Below are 16999 nucleotides of genomic sequence, written 5' to 3'. Positions count from 1 at the left end.
AAGTTGACAACTCTTCATGTTTTGACATTACAACATCATCCTCCTGACATGTAGAGTCGTCAACTTTTTGAAGGCCATAGATAGGCCTAAATAAAATGTTTTTAATTGTGTACCAGTTTAACATTGAATATTATTCATGATTTTAGTTGTGATGTATTTATGATTTTAAGTAGAACCTGTAGAAAATGAAGGGTGTTGTGAAATTTAATACACAAATATTACAGATACTGGTAAAGCTGATATTTATTAAGTATGTTTTTGTGAGTGCACATGTAATATGGACTCACTCTGATAATAATTTTAATTTTGATGCTCAATTACAGTTTTATACAGAATTTGTAACAATAGCAGATTTCTTCACAAATAGTTAATATGTGTGTGTGTGTATATATATATATATATACATGTGTGTGTGTGTGTGAATCTTGCTGTATATGTGATAACAATATTTTCTTCAGTTGAATTGTGAGTTCTGTTTTAAAAGTAAACATACATAGAAATTTATACCTAAATTATGGCATATGTGGAATTTTGTTACTCTGACAGCTTTTTTATATTAGTTTTTTTTTCCTGACTATTGTGAATTGACTAGATTTTGGCTTAATGCATAAATTGGTTATTGTCAGATTTATTTCTGGTATCCTGATTCTTAGAAATTGTAAAAATATAAGTTGGATAAGTCTTCATGAACAAAATTGTGTAATTACTTTGTGATGCAACTGTAGTATTATTGTTGTTTAATATTTTCAATAAGTATTATCACAAGGTTGTGATGAACAGTATATGAACAAGTAAACATTTTTAAAGAAAAATTGTTTTATGATGAAAATTTATTTAAAAAATAAGATATTTGGAAGGTACACTAGTTTATGGTAATCATTTTTGTCACTTTGAAGTCTTCCCATTTTGTTTCTGTGATGATAAATGACAATATTTTGTACTTATAGAGCAACTACATGTTGAGGAAAAACTGTTGTGCCAGTGATAAGTGGATTTAAATTCTGTCATATATCACATTTTCATTAGAAGATAATCAGTTTATCTGACTTATCTAAGAGAATTGTTATTAGTTCAGTGATTGGAACTGACAGTTAATGTTATTCTCTTCATAAAAGAAAAAGACGATTGTGATGCACTTGTAATCTAAAATACTGTTTTTACTGTCGTCCACCATTTGGTATTGCCAACAAATCAGTTATTGTTTAAATAGCCTACCAAGTTTGCCTCGGTTGTTATTTTTAAGAATCTGGTTATATAAGATCATTAGAAGCATGAGGTTTTTCTGAGTAGAAAAAGTGGGTATCTTGTTTATAATATTCCTTATTTAGGTAAATTGGTAGTTGTGTCTTGACATTTAAAACTACTCAAGTTATTTTGTTGTTTTGTCAGCAAATCATACATTGTGAGTGTCCACTTGCATAAGAGAGAATTAATAGTTAATACCCATGTAATGTAGTAATAGGATCATCTGACTTCTGCATTGTGAGAAAGGCTGAGAATGAAATGCAGTTATAGATCTTTAAAAGCCTTGTGAAAGCAGTAATGAAGTTAGTACTAACATAACTTTTTTTTTTCTATGAATTTAAAAATTTAGAGTTAATCCATTTTTTATAGTATGGCATTAGCTCGTTTCAAGTTTTAAGAACAATGTCTTAGATTATCAATCAATAAAAATGCACTTATGTATGCAGATACTGATATTATTACCTATGTTACTTAATGTTTTTATTCACACTAAAAATAGCTTAGGCTAACCTTAAGAAATCTTGTATATTTGGTATTACGTAACACAAGTTCTACCAAGTGTTTGTTTTTATGTAGATAAATCATAATTTGTTATGAAATTACGTAGTTTAAACTATTACTGAGAATTTAGTAAAATACCAAATTTTATTATAAGTGCAGAATTTGCACTTTTCTGTGTGAATAATGACTGTTATAGAGATTCTTCTTCATTTACTGCCTTTTGAACATTGTTAATTTTTTTTATAGCCATTCACAAAATTTATAAGTAATACTTAAAATACCATCATTTCTGATTTGTACAAGTACACACGTGTATTTTCAGTGTTGTTAGATATTTTTTCTTTGTACAACTGTGGTCATATTATAGGCTGACAAAACTAATTTGTAGTAATTTAAGCTGCTCTGTCTTTCCTGAATTAGCAGCACAACTTCCCCCCACTTGAATTTAGATTCAGTTGAGCCAGATAAATTATGCCAAGTTAGTGTGCCAACATGACATTTTATTATTTCACAAGCGTAACTAACACCATGTTAACAGATGGGAAGAACTAATGATGTATTTGTGATACTACATTCATGTGTTCGGAATGTACACATTATCTGTTACTGTTTAATAGTAAACGTAGCGCATTCAAAATGCAAGGAAAAGAAAGTAGCGTTCCTTACATGCTTCCCCAATTCAGAATTCTTTGGTTATGTCATTTTTATTACCATCTTTTTATGTTTCAAGAACATAGTTTTGACTGGTTAACTAATCCATTATTTTGTGATGGTAATTAATTTTCAATGGATATATTTATTTGGGAAGAAAAAATACCTGTGCTAGTGATATTAGATGCAGCCTTTTATTTTTAATGTTTCCTGCAAAATTTTAAAAGCATCTAACCTCTATGATAATCTAATTGAAATGCTTATGTTTTATAACTTATTTATTTGTTGAAAATAAGCATTAACTGTAGCCATTAGGATTTGGCAAGTTAGCAGTAATTTCCACTATCCAAAATATTTCAATATACATATATAAGCCACCTCTACTGTGGCAACAGGAAGGTCAGTGTTGGAATACATAGTAGTACCTTTTATCTTCCAGATCTAAATGCATCAGATAGTTGTCAAGAAAAGTGGGATAATATCAGTAGGCACAACCAAGAACTTTTATATAAAAATTCATGTAGATGAGCTGATACAAGTGTTAACACTCTTGTCAATCACTGTTCCACACGAAACTGTTTACTTCAGGAAATATATTCTTGTTTTTATCATCCTTGTTCCCTTTTTTTCAATAAATTTATTGTTAATAATTTTAAACTAGATTTGAAAGTTTCACCATTCAGGTAATTATGGCTACTATCTGCAGAAGTTCAAATATTAGTGGTGTATGTTTGTAAATGGATATTAAAGAAGTACACATTTCACCTCGCAAAATACAGTTTAACAAAGTTGTGCAAGAAATTCACATGTGGTACCAACTACATTTGCAAACATTGTGAATATACTTCAGAAAATCACATATTTAAATACAATTTTAACCAATAGTAGTTTTTTGTTGTTTTTACAGATGATAAAATGGTTTCTATCTCGACTATCTACCTAAACAATTACATTTTGTTTACCCATATAATCAAGTTCATACTAGAATATGAATAGGATATACTTAAAGTTTTTTTTTCTTTTATTTGGAGAAGAAACTTTGGCATAGGAAAATTAGTTTATTTACCCTTTCTACTAAATTTGTTTGGTGTTTGACATAATTATGGTCAAAGTAATCCTAAGGAGCTATACTATACCTACTTAACATAGTGCATACATTTGCTTTATGTTGATTATGCCTGAGAATAAATGAGCTTTACAATTATGAAAAGGATTTTTTAATTAAAGATATGTATAAACATTTATAAAGTATTATTTAAGACAATTGTTTTTTATTTTCCCATTGCTTTATGATGCTGTGGATGCTTGAATATTATACATATGTAACTGAAATTAGATAAACCAGATAATTTAATTTTAGAAAAAAAATTAGAAGTTCCTGTTTTGCCTGTTGTACAATGTAGTCTTGAATTTTAATGAAAACATAAATTTACATAGTGATATAAATATTTGTCATTGTTTTACTCATCACATTTTTAGATCTCATGATTATACAAATAGGTTATTTCTAATAAGGATACAATATAAATATAAATAAATATAAATTTACAATATAAATGTTTTATGTGGATAATGGTTTCCTTAGTTGAGCAATAGCTTTTCAGTTCCTTGAGATTCTTTAGAAATCTTCCAGTATTAAACTCGTATGAAGAAAGCAAAAACAGAAGGATATGGCTGTTGATCTTCAGGCCATTAAATAAATTTATACCTTGTTTCATAGTTTTGTAAAAATAGGTTTCTAAATCTTCTGCAAAATGTTTAAAAACATTGTTTTCTTCATATTTGGAGGACTTTGTAAGGCATAATATGAAATAACTTGTTAATGTTTAGATATTTTTAATTATCAAATGTGAGTACGAGTTTGAAAATCTGAGGAAGATTTGTTTACGTGTGTATTTTCACAAGTTGATAACTAAATCTATTTATGGTACTTTCTTACAATGTGAAAGCCGAGTGAAGTTTATTGAACCCAAACAGTCACACTAAATAGATGATTAGAAACTTATGATAATAATTTTTTAGTTTTCACAGACTGCTTAAAAGAATAAAATAAAATACAGGTTATACAGTGTTATATTTATTGTTTAAAAACATCAATCAAGATTTAGAAAGTGTGTGGTGTTAGATCTTTTATTGTAGTAGTCAAAAAGTAAAAAAAAAAACATTTTAAGGGTATTTTTTTGTAAAACGAATGTAGGGATGATATTTCATGTAATTTGCTCTGATAAAGTAGTTTTGATAGAGAACAACATTTTCTTTGACAGAAAAACAGCACTTTTTGTTTTATTTGATCAAATTTGTTGATTAGTTTGAATAAAAACAAGTTTTACTAAGTAGTTAAAGACTTGCTTAAGAATTTAATCATTTGTTCTACAAAGTTGAAATGTAAAGTACGAGGAAGACAATTACACAATATGATCATTAAACCTAGAAAGAACATTACCAAGTACTAACAGAAACTTTCATACAAAGTATAATAAAAGATTACATGTAATTTGATATTTTTTCCCGAAGGTAATTATTTTGGGGGCTATTATAAACAATCCTTGAAATGTAAGAGCAAAAGTAAAAAAGTTAAATACCATCCGTAAGATGAAAATATGAAAAATAAATTTTGAAAGTGTTATATTTCAGATCTAGTTAACAGATTAGTTTAGAAATGTAAAAGAACCTGTGTAAAGTTGTGGAAATGCAGAAACTACATATAACATCAATATCTTGAACATTAATAACTTAAACACAACAACATAATTATATATTAGATCAGCTGAGAATAAAAGACCTTTGGATCAAGTTTACCTCATCAACTTCCATTTAAAACACAATTTACAACTACCATTTAGGGTGCAAATGTACAGCTCCTTATATTTTGGTATAGTTTATCACTGTCACTATTTACACAAATTCAAGCAACTACACATTATATTTGTGGTAATAACTTTTTAAATGGAGAATGAAAAAAATATTATGGATTCATAAGAGAGATTAAATAAAATAAGAAGATGGCCCCACAATTGTAACTAGTGTTTGTTATTTAAGATAAGTAATGGCATAAAAGAATATGATGTTTACTGTAAAGTTAGTAGATTGTAATGAGAGTTGACCAACAAATACACACAAGTTTCCGGTGGGTTGGAAAAGATGAAAAACATTCATTCATGTTTTGGCAAGCAGGCTATAAAACAATTCAACAAACTTTTTAGACTTCTCTCAGCCATTCTCTGTACATACATACATTGTAAGATTTTTGTAGAATCTCCTTTCTCGCTGTGAAGTTCTAAAATAACTGTGGAAACTTAGGTTAATTTCATGGATTCTTCAGATTAAAGTAGGTGGATTGTAAAACATCCAAGGCAAATTTGAAAGGGGATTTAAAATCCATTCAACTTATAGCCGACTTCAATAAATTGATTTTGTATGAAGCAAGCTAGTTTTACTATTGTAATTGCAACCAAGCTCGAGAGCCATATTCCTATATTTCAAGTGTTAATCATTGATGTCGTTATATTTAGAAATATCACACAGCATGAATTTTGTATGAAGCAAGCTAGTTTTACTATTGTAATTGCAACCAAGCTCGAGAGCCATATTCCTATATTTCAAGTGTTAATCATTGATGTCGTTATATTTAGAAATATCACACAGCATGAATTTTCCGGATGTAGGAACCTATGATAGAATTATAGTTTATTTATACACGCTTTACGGGTACATTGTTTTACCATCAGTGTACAATATTGAATACATAGAACTGTATGGATACTGTTTCCAGGATTCACTTAGCACTAACAATATATTCTGAATCTACCAATACCAGAAAATCCTGGTTCTATCCATATTTACAATGTATACAGGATTTGTCTAGTGCTATCAATTTATCTTACTCTTATAGAATATTACAAGTTTTATCTCTTGTTACCAGTAAAGGATACCTTAAGTCTGATCAAAGACTTATAAGTAACACCGTACCATAGATGTATCTACTGCTAGATACATGTATATCCTTAACTATGTTAGTATTAACAATACACCTTTTTATTATTATTATTATGATATGACAAATGGTAGATTTTTAACACTAGCTATTTCTCAAGGCTCGTAAAATTAAACTATTAAATGCATTTATTGAAAAAGATATTTTACATAAATACAGCAGAATTTCTAGATTTGGCAAAACAGCTTATCTTGGGGTTTACTAGCACTAGTAGCCTATTTTTATTTTCTACCTAATGCTAAAAACAATCATAGATATTTACTAGCATTAGTTTTAACAATTAGTATGTGTCGCACCAACAATTAAACCAGGATCTGTTTAGCACCAGTACTTTATCTAGGATCTATTGATCACCAACACATAGCTTTAGCGGACTATATAACTAATTGTTTAGCCAATATGAAATTTTCAGAAATTTCAAATTCAGAAAACCATGTCTACCTTTCAATTTTCCAAGACGCACAGCCATTAAAGAGTCATGCTTTTCCCCTAGAGTAACTATTAGTCGTTTCTTGCACTAAATTCATGTTGGACTTAACTAATAGCACAGGTAACATTTTTAAAGTGTCGATTATAAAAATTATTGTTTTACTTACTCTAGCTGTGTAACATGAACAAAGTATTTTAGATTTTCTACTACTACCACAATTAGAGGGGACCACGTGGCAAAAAATCGAATTTCAATTGCTTCAATCATCGTGAACCGTACATATACTTGTCTAAAATCTGCTGAACACAAGCAAGCTGAACTTGTTTGTGACAAATCATTTGATCCCCATCGTAATAAATCTCCATAATCCCTGCAAACTCTTGAGGTGACTGAACCAGAAGATTGGTTTATTTACAAATAGTGTCTCATTCATTATATTCAAATAAACTGGAGAAATGTTCCATTACTTCCCATGTTGATTTCTTTCACCAAGCCTTACAAAATGATGTCTAGTTACTACATCTTGTTTGGAGAGGAGTATCGGCATCCCACAAAACTAAATAAATTACAGTTTTTAGATTTTGTTAGAAGTTTATATAAATTTGAAGACATCCCAGTTTGACAGCTACCTTCTCTTGAGACGATGACTGGTCAGACATAGCGTGTTGCCATTGTTCTTAAATATTATACAACCATTATTTGTCTGCAGAGAACCACTTCACACAAAAACAGCAGCGATTAGAAGCTGTGAACCGAGCAGCATATTCTTTTTGAGTCAGAATATGTTACTTTACCACAGCAAAAACACAATTATAACTACGTTATGGACTTTCACCGCATTAACCTTTGATAAATAAAAATATTTTTCCGGTGTTTAGGCATTATTAGGGGTCTGTGAAAAATTAAATAACTTTTAAATAAAAGCTTTTATTTTATGGTTAGAAATATTTTTGCACGTTGCCTCTAAACTAATGATACTTCTAAACACTGCTTTTTTGTTAAAATGTTGGTTTGTATTTATACGGTAGATATTTGCTGTTAAGATAGATGGTTAAGTTTCTTAACACTAACAAGCGAGACCAGCTCCTAGTTTAGTTTGCAAGATGAAACTATTCAGCGGAGTCTTGGTAATTGATGTTCAGCTTTCCCGCCAACTCGAGTTCCTTTGTTTGATATATCAAGTCTTCAGATGTGCTGCAGGTACACGTGTGAAAATAAATAAATAACGTTTTAACTATAATGTTAGTATTGTCTACCAAACTGATTTAAACAAGCAAAACTTGTGCTATTTATACAATTGCGCGAAATTGAACTAATTCATCATGCTAATAAAACCAAAGCTTAACTTGAATTAAACCACCATTCTCTTAGGACTGAAATGTGAGTCGATCTGCTTTACTGTTGTGTTTATACACAGTTTTTAGTAAAAGCAAACCAGTAGCATAATATAAAACACCTACATTTATTTATCGCGTGTAATGCGTATCTCAAGTATATTTTATAAAATTATTATTAAGATTTTAACATTTTCACTGCTAATACTTTATTGTAGTCCGTGCAGTATATTAACTACAGATTATGAATTTACATTTCCAGTAGGTCAAAGTCCAATAGTATTATCCTTCCAACATACGTAAAAAGTCAATACTTGTATGAGTAGCGCAAGTATTCTTCACTACAAACAATGAAGTATCGCAATTTCTTGACATAACTGCCACGTAAGAGCTTGTACTAATATTTACTAAAGTTCAAAATTTTACTGCGCTCATTTGTTTTTGTTCAAGAGCGAGATGGACATTTAGCTAAAGATTGAAAATCCGATAAATCACAAAGGATTAGATATATTACGTTTAACTTACTTGATGGTCTCACTCACTACATTCAACTGTTCTATTCATTTTTATTAAAGGTTTTTGCTATTAATATGGTTTCAGATTTATAAGGAGAAAAAGTTAAAGACAAACTAATGATTCTTAAATATTCACTGCAACTAATGAATTTTAGTATGGTGATAATTTCATTGTATAGGAAAGGCTATTTCGTTGACGCTATTATCTCTTCCATAGTTTTATTTTGTTTGTTTGCTCTTGGATACGGTATCTAAGAGCATTTTAAATCATCATTTACGCACGTTTTGGAGGAAAATATTTTACATTTATTTACTTATATAATTTTGTACCATCGCGAGAGAAAGTTGGGCTGGACAGTGTTTTATCCGTTTAACCAGATAAAATTACGCTTCTTTCGTAGGGTTTTAAATACCGTCACCTAGTCGTAGTATAATAAGTTTCAAGATCGCGGCTACTCCGAGTTCGTCTGCTAAGTTTATTCCTGCTAGCTCGAAAACTTTGGGAGGAGGTCACGGACAAACAAACAAAACATATCCGCACACAACGAGAATTAATATAGGATTCGAATCGGCGTCAATTTTATGAAAGCTATGAATGCTAACAAAGCAAACTATCAAAGTCGGAATAAAGCTATAAAACAGAGATGATAATTTGTTAACGAAAAATTATTTCACTTTTTTAGTCGTGCATAACGGCTCACAGAATGGCTCCCAGTTTTTGTTCAACTACAAACTTTTAGCTTATAGCTCCGCCATCTGTTGACCAATTTGAGATCTGATTACATTTTTGGACTCAGGAGATCAAACCCTTTAGATTGATGTATTTTACCACGCCGAAGTTCTCATAGATTAATTTAGTCTAATCCTGCCTAAAATAATTTCAGTTTGAGGGTAGGCTTTTAGAGATCCTGATGAGTAATAAAATCGAATCGGGTATACGCGCGCCCCACGATTGATATTGCTGGCGCACAAAAATAAAGCTGATAAAAATAGGTCTCATAAATTAATTTACTCTAATCCTAAAATAATTTCAAGTGACGCGGCTATTGATGATTCCCTCTTGTTCTAATTGCAATCCTTAGGACCAAGTGGTTGTTGTTAATATTATTAAAATATTATATTTCACAACGAAACAAAAACAAACAAATAAAATAATAACACTGGCGTTATCTGAAATTGGCAATGTATAATATACCAACACACTAATTATATTAATCGAAACACATACGATATATTACCTGATTAAATGCCAGCTTCCAATACAGAATGAAGATTTTCCAGTGATAAAATGACCTGTGTATATGAACTTGGCTTTTGTGTTGTAGTTTATCGAACATAAGATGTATTCTGAAAACAAAATAACAGACAGATGAAACAGAAGAGCAAATAAAAAAAATTATACAATTTCTAAAAATTATCTGTCATATAATAAATTTTTTTATAGCTAAGATGCACACATCATGCGACTGTGTTTCAAAAGTGTACTTGACTTTTATATTCAACGCGTAGTAAATTTTGTTGAATTTTGCGCAAAGGTAATCGAGGGCTATCTGCGCTAGTTATTCCTAATTTTGAGGTGATAGACAATAGGGAATACAGCTAGTCAACACCAACCACCGCCAAATGTTGGCTACTATTTCCCAACTGCTATAATCAAATATTGGCATTTGACCGTCACTCTGACAACTTACCCATGGTCCCAAAGTAGGGAGGGCGACTTTTTATTTTATATATATATATTTTTTTTTGGCGGTAACTATGCGTGAACCCCGGAACCCCGGATACATAGTCCGGCACTGGTAGGTAGGAAGACTAAAATTTACTCGATACAAGATTGTAATACTCTGGAAAGATAGAATATCCAAATTATTCCAATTTTGGTGATCTATCGTTCATGAAAAAGCGGGTTAATTTTTTATCTGTCTGGTCTTGCGACTTTTTTTTTAAGACCACGATTATTGTATTAAATTCGAGCACTATTTTGTTTCAGAACATTATAGGGAAGGCAATTAGTTAACAGCAAACACCGCCAACTCCTGGGTTACTCTTGTTTAACCAAATAGTGCGAGTTGGACACTTTCACAGCTTACCCACTGCGCCAAAGAGCAGAGCGCATTTTTATAGAAATGGGACGCAAACCATAAATAAATCCTCTGATTCATAATCCGGGCACGTAACTAATGAGCCACGCCCAGTGCTACACGTAAAATACTAACGCGTCAGTACTGGGGAGTTAAATAGCATTAAAAGACGGTTATTTATTCCATATTATCATCAGGAGTTAAGGTCATTATTCCTATTAATTAATTTCTAAACATTATACAAGTACAGTAATTGAAAATCTGAATTTTTATAAAGTTGATTATAAATAAACTACCATAAAATCCTCTCACTACTCTGCAGGGTTAAAAGGCTCCTTCATCATACACAGAGGCTCCAATGTATTCATAAAGCTTCTTCGTTATCACCGATTATTTGTTATCCCCCCAGAAAAACGGGGAGGGTCTTAACGAAAACGATCTCCTTTAGGACACCCATTTGCGGTACCTGAGCGTGTGTGTCAGTTTGGTCCTTGAAGATTGCAATTGTAGTACACACACAGTTTCAAACATGGCGTTTACAAAATTACGAAGGTGGTCAAAAACACAAAATTTGATACCAGATTTGGATTTAACGACAATGAAAATATATTCCTAGACCCTCGTCATGTCTGAATGACCTTCCGGTTGCATTTTAGCCCCCCCCCCCCCAGAAGGGGGAGATACGCCGAGTTCGCTTAAGTTTGGTCATGCTAGCTCCAAAACTGTGGGAGGAGTTTATGAATAAACATACAAATTTACAAACACTCGACGTGAATTAATACAAGATAGATTATTTAGATAATTAAAAATATATAGAACATAAGAAATATTTGGTCTAGTAATTAATCCGAAATATCGATTTGAAGAACTTAAATATTAGATGAATTTGAAAATGGGCTAATCTTCAAAGATGAAAATAAAAGGTTTTACCCATTTTTGTAAGCCCAGTAGATCAGATCGTAACAGCTTGAATTTTTCTCTAACGTTTGTACCAGTTCACACCAAAGACGTCGTGATGGCGTGATGGGGTTTCGATAAGACCATATTGTCATGTTACAGTTGTATATATAATTGAAATATTTCGAAATGTTTAGTCTTAGAAAACAAGTATTTAGCATTTCATAAGTTTTTCACCGAATCGAATATTATAAGTAATTAGGTTTAGTTAAATCATAACTAGTTTAAATAACACTACAGGTTTTACTGCTTTTAATCATAGAGTCTGTAGACTATATATATATAGGGATGGCCAAGGTACTCAACAGGTATAATACAAATATGCACGCTAAAAATCAACAATGTCAGAGAGCTTTACTTTAAAAGATGATTGCCACTCATTTTCATTTTTTCTCAACCCAACAAGCCCAAAAACAAGGCAAGAAGCCATCGCTAAGATACCAAATCAGAAAGTGACCAACCCACTAAATTATTCATCTTTCTTGTTGTTGTTTCAGTTCAGATAATTCTACAACTACTTTATCACTAATGCCAGTTTAAACCTAAATCCACGCTATGTGTTTCTTGGCAGTGCACGATGTCATCGCTTAGTCGTAATAGCTAGTATTAATTAAAAATAAAAATCATGATTCTAGTGCAAACGATTATCATTACCCACTTCAAGTTAGCTTTTTTACAGAAATCTGGTGTTTCTTTAAAAAACCTTAAGTACATGGTGAAATAGGAATTATCAGCCAATAATACATGAACATTAGATGACTGTAACATGTAAAATACTCAATGCTTTGTATATTATACAATCGGTGTGTTTAGGGAGCCAACCCCTATATTATATATGAAGTAAAGGAGTAAAAATAAATCATTACACATAATTCTTCATTTTATTACACACATTCACAAACTATACTAACTTTCAGTCAAGGTGAAAAACGTCGCAAAACATGTAATAAAAAACATTTTGTAAATGTAAAATGATGTAGGGATGACAATGCCAACAAAAATCCAAACAAGAATATAGGGATGATACAGCTATACATAGATCATCCCTACATGACTTTCAATATTAAAATTTAATGTTACCCTGTAAAATGCATACATGACTTTAATATTACTGCAGTTGGAAGTTATATATTCCTGACTGTTGGTATGCAGTTTGTTTATCATAATATCATGATCACGTCAGGATAGGCATTAATGTAGTGTAACTAAGAGCCCAAGACTTACGTACAAAGAAAACGAAGTTGGATCAAAATGTCTTGATTATTAGAGACTCTTGCTACGAGGTCCGTCGAATTGACCGACCTCGTAACCATTTTGTGCTTGTGCATTTTATAGTGTAACATTAAATTTTAATATTGAAAATCATGTAGGGATGATCTATGTATAGCTGTATCATCCCTATATTTTTGTTTGCATTCTTCTTGGCACTGTTATCCCTACATAATTTTAGATTTACAAAATGTTTTTTTGTTACTTGTATTAGTAAGCTTTGCGAGATTGTATTTTACTTGACCGATTTACTTAAAACATCACATCTATTTCTACAAAGGTTTAAAAATTTTGGCCAATGACAGGAATTGGGAAAACTGATAAGGGATTATCTTTGTAATATTCATGTGCAAGACTTCGGCACTTTTTACTCATAGCTTTGAACTCGTTTCCTCGTGAATTTTATCCATGACTTCGCAATAATTATTAGTGAAATAGATAGAAAGAGGTGAATAAATAAGTAAAAACTTAAGAAAATATTCAAATTATCTAAGACAATTGAATCAGCGATAGTTTCATGAAATTATGAATTCTAGAAAGGCAATCTATCAAAGTCAGAACATATCTATTTTAACAGGTGATCATTTTTGTTATAGGATCAATTGCACGCATATTTGATTAGAAACTTAGCATAATAATATCGTGAAGAAAATAAAGCAATTCACTTATGTCTAGATATAACGACTTATTTTACCACGATCGTCATTATAATACGATAAGGTCGTGGATTCCATTTTTTTCCCATGAAAATTGGTCTTTTTTTTTGGAGTGAATAATAAAATAACACACCAAGATTTTGTTTTGTTTTATTTTCCTTTTCAATGATTTTCAATTTTTGTTGTTTCTCTAATCATGTTTACTAATAATCACAAACGAGTTTTAGGAACCGACGTTTCATTTCTTCAGCAAGACACAATACAACCCATTTTGTTAACGTTTGATTCACATGTTCGTTGAATGCATGAAGTTTTAACTAACTCCTTCACTATTAATACTATTTCCAATGAAAAATATGAAAACGTTTAACATATAAATCTAAAACACATTTATATTCAAAATTCAATTAATTTCGCGTGACTTAAAATGTAGAAAAGCGATTTTCATGACGCACGAATTTCGTGTAACCACCGCGTAGTATAGATCGGAACGCAGAAGTAAAATTAATAAACAGCTTTAAATTAGTCGTTCAGCAGCATGTATTAAACTAATGTCATCTAAGTTATAGTAATTTAGTACACAAATAAAATTCACTAATGAAAAAATAGACTGACACCATACAGCATAATGTGTGTCAGCATAATGAAATTGTTTATTTTTTGGGGAGACGCACTACACGTTTCGATAGACCCAAAATAAACAACTTCATTATGCTGTGTTGGACGATGCACAATCTTTGTGTTGTAATACAAATATGACTTCACAAGAACTTTAAAATAAATACACTTTTGATTTGAAAAACCGCACGTCATTTGTATATTTGAGAAAACACACACAACTTCTGTATTTAAATCGCTACATTAATCATTGTGTTATATTTCATACAAGTCTGTGTTTGGGGAACATGATTTAATTTATTACACAATTTGTTGTACACTAAGTTCCGGCAATATTTTGTCTCGTGTTAACTAGTTTATTTTGAATGGTTTAACATTATTTACGTACAATTATATATCGTGAACTGTAACCAATCTTTTATTTTATCTTTAACACTTGTATGTAATTGTTTATCCTTCAAAATTTAAGTTTTTAGTTTTTAATCACGTAAACATATAAATACGTATGGGACACGGTAATACAAAAAAATTAGTAACAAGTTATTTACAAAATAAATAAATAAATAAATAAAATGATTAAATGTATAAGTATTGAAAATTTCATTTCAGTATTACATGTACACATCATGATTTATGTAATACCTTTTTGTTACTTTCATATCCATGTCCTGACTTGGAGATTTGAGGATTTACTGAGAAATTTTAATGTGTATCATACTCGTGAGAATCAGAAACAGGCTAAAAGTAAACTTATATCCAACTTACTTGTGTGAAGTAGTCCAAGTACAAGTAAAAAACAGACACTAAATGACCATAGACAAAGTGTTGACAATAATGCGATACTGATACTTCCTCTCCAAGTCTGAAAAAATAAAGATAAAATAATGTATTTATCTATTATTCGAATCTCTCTCTCTCTCATTCTGGAGGCCAGTCTAGGCGTTTAAGTTCAAAGGGTTTTCTATTATTTTATTTACTTTTGCTATAAACGAAAGTACGAATAATTCATTTCTAAACTTTCTAAAGCATATCAACATTTTAAGTATTCAATAAATAACAAAGTATGATCTGACATAAAATAATAATAAGAAACCGAATTATAATTGTATTAAAAATTTACTAGTTAAATCAGTATAAGAAAAGATATTTCAGTAAGTATACTTTTTTTATATATTACAGGATTATGTATTAATTTACTAGATTTCGTTATTTTTCTAAGCTGACACATTAAATTGTTTAAAATCTTGTATATCATTATTATGACAATTAAAATTTTTGAAAGATGAAATTATAACGGTCTGACATTTTGATAAATCCTTCCCGCTTCTCGTTTTCATAAGGCAGCAATGTTTAATGACTAACAAATCAGAAAATTATATATTGGAGTATGACCCTATCAAAAATTGAAGATTGGTTATTTTGTAATACATGATGATTTTTCTGCTATTGAATATTTGACAAAGTTTCCTATTCTACCGATTTGAGAAAGAAAAGTTTCTTTTTAAATTTTGTATTTAAAATTGCCTTTAAATGATTTTTCGCTTTTTTGTTTGTTTGTAATTAAGCACAAAGCTATACAATGGGCTGTGTGTGTTCTGGCCACCACGGGTATCGAAACCTGGTTTCTAGCGTTTTAAGTTCGCAGACAAGCAACTGTGTCACTGGTGGGCGACTTTAAAGGAATATTTCATATTTACAATTCAGTTCTTTCTTAGATGAAGCTGTAATAAACATTTTAGGCCGATAGCTCCAGTGACTTTTTGTGTAGGCGTGCGCAAAAAAGTTTGGTCAAAACTCAACGGTTTTTGTTGAATAATTTTGCACATGTGGCTTATACTTAGACCAAATGTGACACCTCATTGTAGGTTGTAAAGATCTATGAGTGTACTAAATTTTAAAACAAAAATTCATAAAATTAAGTATGTTTTTCTATCAAATAAAGTTTCCGTACTTTCGGTGAGAAGGTAAAAAAATGGAAGGAGTTCAATTAAAATTGAAAATTTTATATCTCGTTTATTTCTTAATGGGTTGCCTTGAAATTTGGTAAGTGAAGTAGAGCACATCCACTGAAAATATTTGATAGTTTGGATTACACAGTTGAAGCTACAGAAACTAGAAAATCACTAAACTATCACTCATGTCAATAACACACACAGTGTGTCCTGCAGATTGTATTGGTCGCACGACACACTACCGTGTGTCTTGATATAGGTTGTTATTTTCTTTGCGCTGAGAGGTTTCGATTTAGAACCAAGAATTAATGCTTGAACGGTTTAATATTGGGAAGTATTATATTATATGGGATTTGAAGCCACTTAGGTTCGTATTAACGCTATTGTGAGAACCGTCTAAAACCGCGCTACTACTACGTTTCTTTACCGCTGGAGAAAGTAGTTGATTTTTCTGTTTTGTATTTTATGCTAACGACTAACTTCCAACGTACACAAGTGGTATTTTGTAAAAAGCGATTGGGATTCCTTTAAACTTGCGATATTTTTCAACTAATGAATTAATTGTTAGCCTCAGCCAGTTCTTGTATCTCAGCCGATGATGCCAGGTGAACCTTATGAAACGTTGTGAACAAAATAAACAAAAGTTTTACTAAGTACAACCGATACAAAATCTTGTGTGAATGTTTAGTTAATGGTTTTATACAGTTTAATTTTAACAAATCTTACCGTGGTTGTATAATCGTATGTTGTCGGTTTCTAAAGTTTGTTTGTTTGTTTTTGAATTTCGCGCAAAGCT

At 30.7% G+C, this 16999-nt stretch overlaps 2 protein-coding genes across 9 annotated transcripts in view; one reads left to right on the top strand and one right to left on the bottom strand.

Annotated features, from left to right (window-relative positions):
• LOC106478807 (sodium/hydrogen exchanger 9B2-like) overlaps positions 1-4733 on the top strand; it is a 36861-nt gene extending 32128 nt beyond the window's left edge. For all 4 annotated transcript variants that reach the window (XM_022382471.1, XM_022382472.1, XM_022382470.1 and 1 more), the window contains one exon: positions 49-4733. The gene's annotated coding sequence lies outside the window, so the exon portion shown is untranslated. The remainder of the gene's footprint in view (positions 1-48) is intronic.
• A 71-nt stretch (positions 4734-4804) lies between these two features.
• Positions 4805-16999, bottom strand: part of LOC106478806 (protein vein-like) — a 121706-nt gene continuing 109511 nt past the window's right edge. For all 5 annotated transcript variants that reach the window (XM_022382473.1, XM_022382474.1, XM_022382475.1 and 2 more), the window contains 3 exons: positions 15017-15113; positions 9909-10017; positions 4805-8015 (listed from right to left, as the gene is read on the bottom strand). The gene's annotated coding sequence lies outside the window, so the exon portion shown is untranslated. The remainder of the gene's footprint in view (positions 8016-9908; positions 10018-15016; positions 15114-16999) is intronic.

The sequence above is a fragment of the Limulus polyphemus genome, unplaced genomic scaffold (genome assembly GCF_000517525.1).
Source record: "Limulus polyphemus unplaced genomic scaffold, Limulus_polyphemus-2.1.2 Scaffold252, whole genome shotgun sequence".
Classification (NCBI taxonomy): Eukaryota; Metazoa; Arthropoda; class Merostomata; order Xiphosura; family Limulidae; genus Limulus; species Limulus polyphemus.
Note: the sequence above shows the minus strand (reverse complement) of the source record. Positions and strands in the feature narration are given on the sequence as shown.